Here is a 10,735-nt window from a genome sequence, read left to right as displayed (position 1 = left end):
CATATTTTAAGTCACAAAAGCTCTTTGCTCCCGAACAAACAACTTTGTACCTTTGAGACAAAGGTGCATTTAACATGCATCCTGACTTTGGAACAATAGCATATAAATATTGTAAAAAAAACAGGCTGAAGGGCAATTGGAAAATAAAGCAAGACCGCATGCTATACTACTTTATAAAAATAAGAAATATGATTGTTACAATATATAAGTATATGTAATATGTAATGTATAAGTAATTAAATACTAATTAAGAAAGGAGTAGATGTAGTAATATTGATCTTGAATGCGCGGTATATTGATCTAGTAATTCACAGTTATATCTTTAAATATATCGTAGTGTACAGTCATAATTTCCAGCACTAGAATGCATTTTATTAAAATTGCGCTACATTGTACTAAAATGTTATATTTTTCTGGTACTCAAGCTGTAGTATTGAGAAACCCTTTTATATTTCATGGCGAATACTGTAAATACTTACTATATTACACCTAAGTGGCTCAATGTTAGTTCATTTATTCTGCAATTGTTACTTGATAGACTATTGGATACACCTGGCATGTATTTAGAGAAAAATTGGCCTACTGACTCTCGTGCCGTAGTGATCAAGTACAATTATAATAAATACTTTGCATAGAGTTTCTGCATCCATCTTCTATTTATTATCCACCATCCTGCCAAGGGGGATGCCAAGTTTTCGAATGGAAAATGGATAAAGGTGTTTATTATTTACAGATAATCGTTTATACTTAACACTTAACATTGACTGTAATCTCTTCTGCCCCAGTATAATCAAATTCACTGTAAAACAATACATATTTAGTGAATGTTCAACACAAGAGTGCCTTATTCACTGATATTTCAGTTTGCTCAACGGTACTTCGCTGTTTCCATGGCACTAGCGAGATTCGCTTTAACTTTGTTCTGATCAAACATTCGAATTTCCGTAATAATAACCGGCTACATTCAACCGCCATTTTGCAATAGCAATGTATCTCGTGCAATTAGAGTATGTTCACATGACAAGAGTTTGACGTACGTTCAACGAGAGTTGGGCTTATGGCATAGGCGTTACGTACGTTGAGCGCAGCTACTTACCCAGCATTTTCTTCTTTTCATCCCCGCTTTCTTCTTCATAGAAGCTTTTTCCAAGCCTGTTGCCTTAAAACCATATTCGAACGATGCCTGTTTGTCATGTCATGTACCAATTCTATTAATAGTACATTTTTATCGAGGTACTATAACGAGCCAGTATATGTACACCCGTGGTGTTAGCTACCCGAGCTTTAGCAAAGGTCTGTTACTACAAGGGTTTACATACGCTCTACAATAAAGCCACGAATCAAAAGTCTGAAGTTTCTTGTTGCGTTCACAGTTCTTGGTCTAGCGTCTGTTCGTGATTTCTACGTGTGAATCTACAAAAAGTGTCAAAAAAGTGGAAGGAAAGACGCCAAGGCCCTAGCGCCCGCGCCTGCACTCTGAATGAACCCGAAGAGCCCGTCAACGCGCGCCGGAAACTTCCCGGCGCTAGCGCAGCGTCGAACGGGCATTTACTAAAAACGTGCGTCATGGTGTGAACAACTACCGCTATTTACGTGTAAAATTCGGTAATTTTGTAAGCGCGCGATTTGCGATACGCACTTTCAATTCTCGTTTTGTGAACATACTGTTATGCATTTAAAACATATTCTTGGTACCTAATTCCCAAGTGCCATGGTCTTTTATAGTCCCAAGTCAAAGCCTTAAGTAGGTACATCTCATGCCTTCGATTACGAACTTATTGAAGACCTTTATTCAATCGATATTAACGTGGAATAAACTTTCAAAGTTTTTCTAAGGCAGCATCTCTGTTTCTAAGAAAACTTTGAGAGTTATTTCCATAATCGTGATATTTTCTTTTATTATTTGTCAATAATATATTGCGTAGTTAATACTCGTTATGTTTATTTCTGCCGTGTTACAGAAATAGAAATTTGTACAAGTTTTTCTGTATTGCACGTTCTGTTTGCATCTTATGGTTGGAAGATATCTGTTTTAGGGCTAAGCCCTCCTTGAACTAAAGAGTTCATATACAAAGGAGGTTTAATATAAAATACATATGTGTTTAAGCATTTCAAGCGTGCTCTCAGATGCGCGACTCGACGCCCACGTGTCGGTGTCAATGCTGTGTCAATTAAACATTTAAGTAAATGGTTTTTTGGCACTAGTCGCGTCGTGCCTCTGACACTTTTACTTAAGTAAGTAAGTAATTTAAATAAAATAATATTTCATAAGTTCAATAAATGTAACTTCTACAGTAGTCATGTGAGTTTTCCGAGATATCATTCACTTTTTTTAGAAGCTCGGGCTCTGGACTATGTTTTGTTTATTGTTACATAAATAAATTTAAATATAGGGAAGACTTTTAGGCGTTAGCAAAATAAGAAATCACTAAGTATCAAGTAGTCAAGTCGTATGTATAAGAAGTCCCTAATAGTCCGAATTTCGTGCACCTATACCTCTTTGACGAGCCGCAATTTAAAAAACATTCAGATTTACTTCAATTTGTCTGAATTTTTAATAGGCATTTCGCGTTGCGTGGAGCCGAACGGCCCCACGTGCAAAATGCGCCTATTAAAAACTAAACGTTAGTAATAATTATATATAGTAGTAGAATGTTAGAGAATAACATAGTTACTTACTCTTAATACAATATAATAATTAAAAGAACTGTGTTTTATTTTTCTTACAACTATATAGATTGCTTCCACGTTAATGGTTAGACGGTTAGGGTTACACAATTTATACAAAAAGCATTAACTTTTTACTGCGCTACGATTGGCCAGCCGGAGTTCGAAACAATTGACGGGTGTCGTCAACTGTTTCACTTCAAATCGACCAGTTAACTTGAGCTTTGCTATGATGGACGAAAATTGCAAAATTACATATTTAATATTTAATTACCGACGAAATTGGATTCCGTTTGTAATTAGATGTTTTGCTGTTTTTCCCCACACCACCGAATGGAACAGCACGCCATTGTTAGAGATATTATCTTTATTACAATAAATACTGAACATTTTTGGAATATACGAAGACGTACACACACGTATACACTTCTATATTTCGATGTGAACGAGTGTTGATGTTTATAAGTGATATATCACTGTTAAGTTACCAGGAATGTATGGCCCTTTTTTCGCCTCTACTTCAGGTTATATACTCGATGGTAGGCATTGACCGTCAACTTCACGTCTTATTTTAATTTAGCAACCCAGCCAACGACCATCATGGCAAAAGAAACCAAACTAATAACCACCTAAAACCTTAGACTATATCCATTCCCTATGGATTTATCTGATAACTCAACAGATTCAAACTACACCAGCGCGCCCTCTCTGCGACCTTAACCAATTTGAGCTGTCAAACTAACGTGTCAATTATTCTGCAAAATTTGTATATAGGTACCATTGACTTACAAATAAATGGACGACGGGTCTAATACAAAACGCCACGAAAAAAATGTCCCAAGTCAACCTATTTAAACGTAGTGACATATAAAGGAATATGAAAAAGCTAAAACGTTGAATTTAAATTGTAATGTCATCGCAGTACTGTCTAATTTTGCTTGCTTGTCAGTCGAACAAACGAAGACTAAAGCGTGAGTGACGCTCTGTATACGATTTTAGCGCCCTATAAGTTCGGACACTTTTTAGCGCTGACCCGACGTCCATATAATTGTAAGTCAATGATAGGTATAATCAATTTTTTGCGTTTCAGTTACTTTGTGCATTAAGAGACGAGTTTGAGAAAGTAAGGTGACGAATAGTCAAACAAAGAAACCATGATCGAGACGAGTACAGGAGTTAATGTAATACGAATCATATTAACTCATTGCCTAAGTAGTAAATCGTATATCTAATAATTTAAAAGTAACACATAATATTAACTAAGTCTAACTACTACTACTGGCTATTCACAAAAAAACAAACCACGTTTTTGGGTAAGATCAGAAGCATTAAATACTGGGTGATGCTTTCGTGGTGTTGTATTAGGTGTAGTGTTTCAGGGTTTACTTTGTAGATTTATGATATAGTAAACGCTGTTGGTTCTTAATAAAAATAGAACAATGATTTATCATTTCGTAAACCTCATTACGGATAAGTGACTCCGACATAATTACCCATCTACCGATAGTTTTCAAAAATAAAACAAGCATTATTTGATTAACTCTTTATTATTCTACAATTCACAGTCACTTGTGTATCTAATGCTTTTCAAATCAAAATAAATTAATTATTTTTCGATATAAACAAATAAGTTTTGTCATAGTACATAATATAATGAAACAAGTACTAAATTTTAACTTTATTTGCAGCCTTTTCTACATCGTTATTCGTTATTTTAGTTGAACTTTATAGGTTGTAAACACAATTCGAAAAAAATGAAGATGTTCAGTGGTGTTCTACGTCCATCTTGTCTTATTAACACTGATTTTATACATTGTTTTACCATTGTCGTAAATGAATTTAGCGTTTTAATAAAACCAAAGCTTCTATTGACATGATTTTGCGCTTCCAGCCTAGCGCTTTAAACATGTTTAATATTTGTATTAACACACGCACATTTCCTTTTTTTACGTAGTAACTGCAAAAAATTTCAACTAATATTTATAATATACATATAATTGAGTATTTTAAATCACATACAATCAACTAATTTTGAGGAATAGCTAGACTTCTAAACATTTTACCATGTGACAGCGCCAAATGTTGTTCGTTCACCGTAAATAGTGTCACATTACCAAATAAACTTATCTTAGTGATATTTTACATTAAATATGAATTGAAATATAATGCTATTTTTAATTTCAATAATGTAATTAGTTGATTTTATAATTGTGTGTTGCAACACAACGACGTTCACGATCACGGTCTTCTTCATTTATTTGTGCACTCGGATTGTCACTAAGTTGTCATTAAGTTCCGATTTAAAAAAAAAAAATTAAATCAGTGTATTGATGCCATTGACTTACAAATAAATGGACGACGGGTCTAATACAAAAACCACGAAAACAATTTCCCAAGTCAACCTATTTAAACGTAGTGACATGTAAAGGAATATGAAAAAGCTAAAACGTTGAATTTAAATTGTAATGTCATCGCAGTACTGTCTAATTTTGCTTGCTTCGCTGTCAGTCGAACAAACGAAGACTAAAGCGTGAATGACGCTCTGTATACGATTTTAACGCCCTATAAGTTCGGACATTTTTTAGCGCGGACCCGACGTCCATATAATTGTAAGTCAATGGCAAAGCCTGATTTCTTTAAATCAACATCAATTTACGGTGAACGATATAGTAGGTAAATATATATATGTATATCTAGTTATTTCGTTCGGAATTATTTCTGACATGAAATTAATCTCTCGGCCTCGCCCTGAAAGAGAGAAGAGAAAAGATGTTAAAAATCTTTGATTTAAGATTTCGAAATTTAAGGCGTAAGATTTCGATGTCTTCAAACTACCAATACAATACGCCTTGTATGTAGAATTATTTCGTACACCATGACTTAAGTGCGTCAGACTGCATCGGGTCGTGTGGTGCAATGCGTTTGCGCGAATGCGTTTAAATCAAGAAAAAAGGAAATAACTGACTAACAATTAAATTAATTAACCCTTGCGTACAGTATATTCATAAATATATACACAGATAATTCATCGAATATATAGTAATTGAGTACTTTGAAATATAAAGCATAATTTCGAAATTTTACAAGAATGATATAAACATTTTAGTGTTCCTATCGAGTTCTTAGGCTGTAATAACTCTTGGAACAATAATGCAAAATAGAGTGGTTTGGATTAATATTAGACATAATCGGTTGATGACTTCACCATCTCAATGACCCGTGACAATGAGACCTGTAAAGGTCCCCGAAACGTGGGTTTGTTTAAAAAAAACTAAAATAAGGGATTTATATCTCGTAATTACTAGAAATGGAAGTTTGTATTAAAATCCGAAGATTGCCGAGAAATATCAAGAAAAGTAGTTGCACTGTAACGTGTACGCTTTATTATACTGCAAAAGAAATAAAGTGTAGTAATTATAAATAACAAAACTAAAACAGTGACACCAGGTTAAAGCAGTCATTCGCCTGCTCATGTAGGTATTTCAACGAGTAGGAGTACCAATAACATAACAAGTACGTAAGTAATAAACGTTACTACGTTCACCGCCTTGTTACTTAATTTAGAGCAATATCTTTCTTGTTGCTGACAATGCTACAAAGATAATTATCTTAGGCAATCGGAATATTTAAACAGTTATATAATATTTTAGTTAGAATAATTATTTCGAGCGTTGAAGAAACTATCCTATTTTCTGTTTGCTACATCTTACGAAAAATTATGAGAATAGTTTTAATGTTTCCTTTTAATTTGAGATATAATTCACATTGACTTACAAATAAATGGACGACGGGTCTAATACAAAAACCACGAAAAAAATGTTCCAAGTCAACCTATTCGAAATTTAAATTGTAATGTCATCGCAGTATCGCGCTGTCAGTCGAACAAATGAAGACTAAAGCGGAGTTTGGCGCTCTGTATACGATTTTAGCGCCTTACAAGTGCGGACACTTTTTAGCGCGGACCCGACGTCCATATAATTGTAAGTCAATGATAATTCAGATGCCTTTATAATGTTACCTTTTATGGACGCAACAAAACACTGAGTAAATTGAGAACCGCGCAGTGAGTAAGCATTAGAAAGTAGCTATTACTTGAATGAAAACATTTTAAAAAGTACTCTTTAAGATTGATTCTTCAGAAAACGTAACTTTCAAGTTACATGTTACAAGAATAAAATCCGAATAGCGATAAAACCATCCGCCATCAGCGTCACTTATCTAAAATTCCGCCACCGCGCTGCTTCCTCCATGGTTACCTTTATAAGTTCGTAAAATTACGGTTATATTACCTTCATAAGTTCGAAAAATTACCATTACAAATTCGAAAAATTACCATTACAAGTTCGAAAAATTACCTTTATAAGTTCGTAAATGGTGATCAAGGCCTGCTCTGGTTTGCAATTGTCAGCGCCGCCGTCCATCGCTCGCTTCCATCCCGACGAGAATGTCAGCTGGGCTTCACATGCTGCAATCATCACAGCCGCAAACAATACTAAAACAAGTGATCGACACATCGTAAAGTTAAAAACTTTTCGATTTAAATGCTGGAATACAGATAATATCGATAACGCCAATCGGAGGATGCGGTTCGACTGAAATTCGACTAGCGTTTAAGCACAACTGGGCTGCGTAACCTCCTTTTATATACGAGGAACGCCATTTAAATAAAATTCCGTCAAATCAAAGAAAAGAAATTAAATGAAACCTTGTAAAGTAATCACGCAGAATGTACGGATTTTTTTCTAAGTTTGGGGCACCGTAATTGTTTTGCTTACATATATTAAAATGATGATATCTCCTACGCAGAGTTTGGAAACAAATAAGTAATTACTCCAGGTTTTCCAACTCGAAACCTTATTTCAAATATATCTATGTATTGAGCGTACAATATCTGATATATTATCTCACGTGAAGGTAACTTCTGTTTATTCAAAAAGTTTATTTTCAAAGTGAACTTATGGAATAAGAGAGCCGTCAAAGATCAGTTGATTGAAGTACTATTTATTAGACAATAAGTTAAAATAATATGGCCGGGATATCAAGAATTCTCCAGGAATTTTTCATCTTGTTCCATGTCCAGTAATTGGACTTCTTAGAAGTTGTTTTTACAAACTTATTAGAGTTCTTTTCATAGAAGAAGTCCCCCAGATGCAACGCTGTAGTGTAGTTCAGTTTTTATTATATTTTAAAAGTACGTAGTATGTTATGTTTTGACGTAGGTTCGTAGGTTAACTTTTACAATAAAAGTACGTATTGGAAAATCGGCTCCTCCCTTCATATTATTACGACAAATGGAAAGATGAAGAGGATTGTTTTGCACGTCCACAACTATCCGAGAACCTTTGATTTGGGACAATTCAACAAAGACACGGTACATGCCTATAAAATTTTAAGTTTTTTTTCAATTTCCGTGGGATCCCTTATTAGAATCAGACTTGGTGACAATGGGACCATTTCGAGATTATACCCTTTCAAACAAAGAAAGAATTTTTAAAATCTGTCCTAATTGAGAGAAATACATTTCCATCTTCTACTTCTTTCTTGTGTCGTCTTCGAGTGTATGCCACACTATAATGCTTGCCATCGTTGTGAGAGGATTTGAAAATCGGCGTACTCGCCGATTTCTGCACAGGGTGCCGACATGCAGAAAAGAAATGGTATGTCGCCACCCCTTATACCTCGACTATTTCAATAACCTCTCATATCTAATAATCTAAGACAACAAATATATCAGCCGCCCTGGTAGTTGGTACTTCAAAAAAACCGACCTCAAAAGTACGTGGAATTACGTCTATTTGCTAAGTTTTATTGAAATATCCCCTAGTTCGCCACTATACAGGACTTGACACTGGAGATAATAAAAATAGGTTCTCACTACGACACTACTCAAAGTATATTCAGAGAAAAACGCCTTGAATTGGAGAAATAGCAAAATCAACCATTAAAGTAATTGCTCCTAAATTAAAGTTAAACGCTATTTATAAAAATGAATCTTAATGCGTGAACAGCCACTCTTAGAGGCGGATGATTTTCTTCAAAATGAAATGGGACCACTATGGAGGTCTAATTTTTCTAACAAAAAAGAATCAAGAAAAATGGCACAAAAGACCGCGGTGACCCAAAGCACTTACGTTACGAATGTATTGTATATGTAAAACATACGATGATTAAGTACACTAATGTTCTATTTTTATTAAATACTAAAACAACAGTAACTTACACCAGTTAAATAAAGACAAATAAGTAGCTTAGACAAAGGCCCTAACAAAATAACTGTTACGCCCTAGCACTACTATTGCACCGATTTTTTACTCCAGAGCTGCGATACCTGTTGTACAAAGCTCAGGTCCGAAGCAGCATGGAGTACTGTTCGCACCTTTGGGACGGCTCTGCCAAGTACTTGCTCGATGCCCTAGATGGACTGCAGCGCCGTCCAGCTACGCCTTCCGTGTTGTCAACGATCCTCATGTAACTGAGCATGCGGAGTCGTTACAGCTTCGCAGAGATATAGCGTCTCTTAGCGTATTCTATCGCCTGTACCACGGTGAGTGCTCTGAAGAGTTATTCAACCTTATCCCTTCCTCTCCTTTCCATCAGCGGACCACCCGTGCCGGACTGCGTTGCCACAGTTGGACGGTCAGTTCAATACCGTCCCGCACTAAAAAGTTTGGCAATTCGTTTTTATGCCGAACCATCAAATTGTGGAACCAACTCCCGGCGCATGTATTCCCTCCCCTCTATAACATCGGGTCCTTCAAACGTAGTGTGAAGAAGCATTTGGCCAGACTGGCAAAATTATAGTGACGGAGTGAAGATATTTGTGTTTTCCATCCGTTACTCTCATCTCTGGACTGTATTCGCACTTTCCATCAGGCGCGGTGCTGACTGCACAGTTTTGCCGAGTCACAATAAAAAAATAAAATTAAAAAAAACTACTATACCTACACTAAAATATTTTCTTTTACTAAAATAAAAATGTCTAAATAAATAAAATTCAATTGAAGAATTAACAAGGAAACGACAACGAGCGCGACAGGAAATCCTGTTGTTATTACGCTGAAAGAATCTAAGAGGAATTCTTTTATTATAAATCTGTTTTACAGAGAAATAAACAGGATGTTTATTTGTAGCCAGAGTAAATAACACGAGGCGATGATGTCGTCAAAAACAAACTTCTCATCAATTTTGTTAAAAAGAAAATATTTTTAAATTAGAAGGAAAAATATACGATTAAGTACTTACCGTAAAAAATGTACCGTGAATAATGAGCGAATATAGAATAATCTCAGTACAGACTACTAAAAAAACCGACCTCAAAAGTAAGTAGAATTACATCTTTTTGCTAAGTTTTATTGAAATATCCCCTAGTTCGCCACTATACAGGACTTTACACAGGAGATCATAAAAATCGGTTCTCACTACTCAAAGTATATTGAGAGAAAAACGCCTTGAATTGGAGAAATAGCAAAATCAACCATTAAAGTAATTGCTCCTAAATTAAAGTTAGGCGCTATTTATAAAAATGAATCTTCATGCGTGGACAGCCACCCTTAGAGGTGGATGATTTTCTTCAAAATGAAATGGGACCACTATGGAAGTACCCCCTTTCCAACAAAAAAAGAATCGTGAAAATCGGTTCACAAATACCGGAGTTATCGCGTAACATACATACAAAAAAAAAGGAACATACAGACGAATTGAGAACCTCCTCCTTTTTTGAAGTCGGTTGAACAAGAAAAAATGACTTAGGTATACTTAATAATGACATTAAATACAAAGCCTACATGTATTGCCTACCTAATTACGCTTCCTGAAACACAAAAGAATAGAAGAAAATATTAAAGATATATACGGTTTCTTTTGATTGCCTACGAAGTTGGCGTAGAGACGTCGAGACGAGAGGGACGTCGTCGTTTTAGTTTTTATTTTTTGTAATAAGCATCCAAGAATTTATAATTGAGTTACGGAAACCTGGAACCGAAAGTAGGTATCAAATTTCCGCAACAAAGAAATTTCCATGTAATATTAGGGGTTAAAGTATGAAATTGCCGTTTTATTGCAATAGGTT

This window comes from Hyposmocoma kahamanoa, unplaced genomic scaffold (assembly GCF_003589595.1).
Source record: "Hyposmocoma kahamanoa isolate Upper Pololo Valley unplaced genomic scaffold, ASM358959v1 99879, whole genome shotgun sequence".
NCBI lineage: Eukaryota > Metazoa > Arthropoda > Insecta > Lepidoptera > Cosmopterigidae > Hyposmocoma > Hyposmocoma kahamanoa.
The sequence above is the reverse complement of the archived record's forward strand: the minus strand, read 5'-3'. Positions refer to the sequence as shown.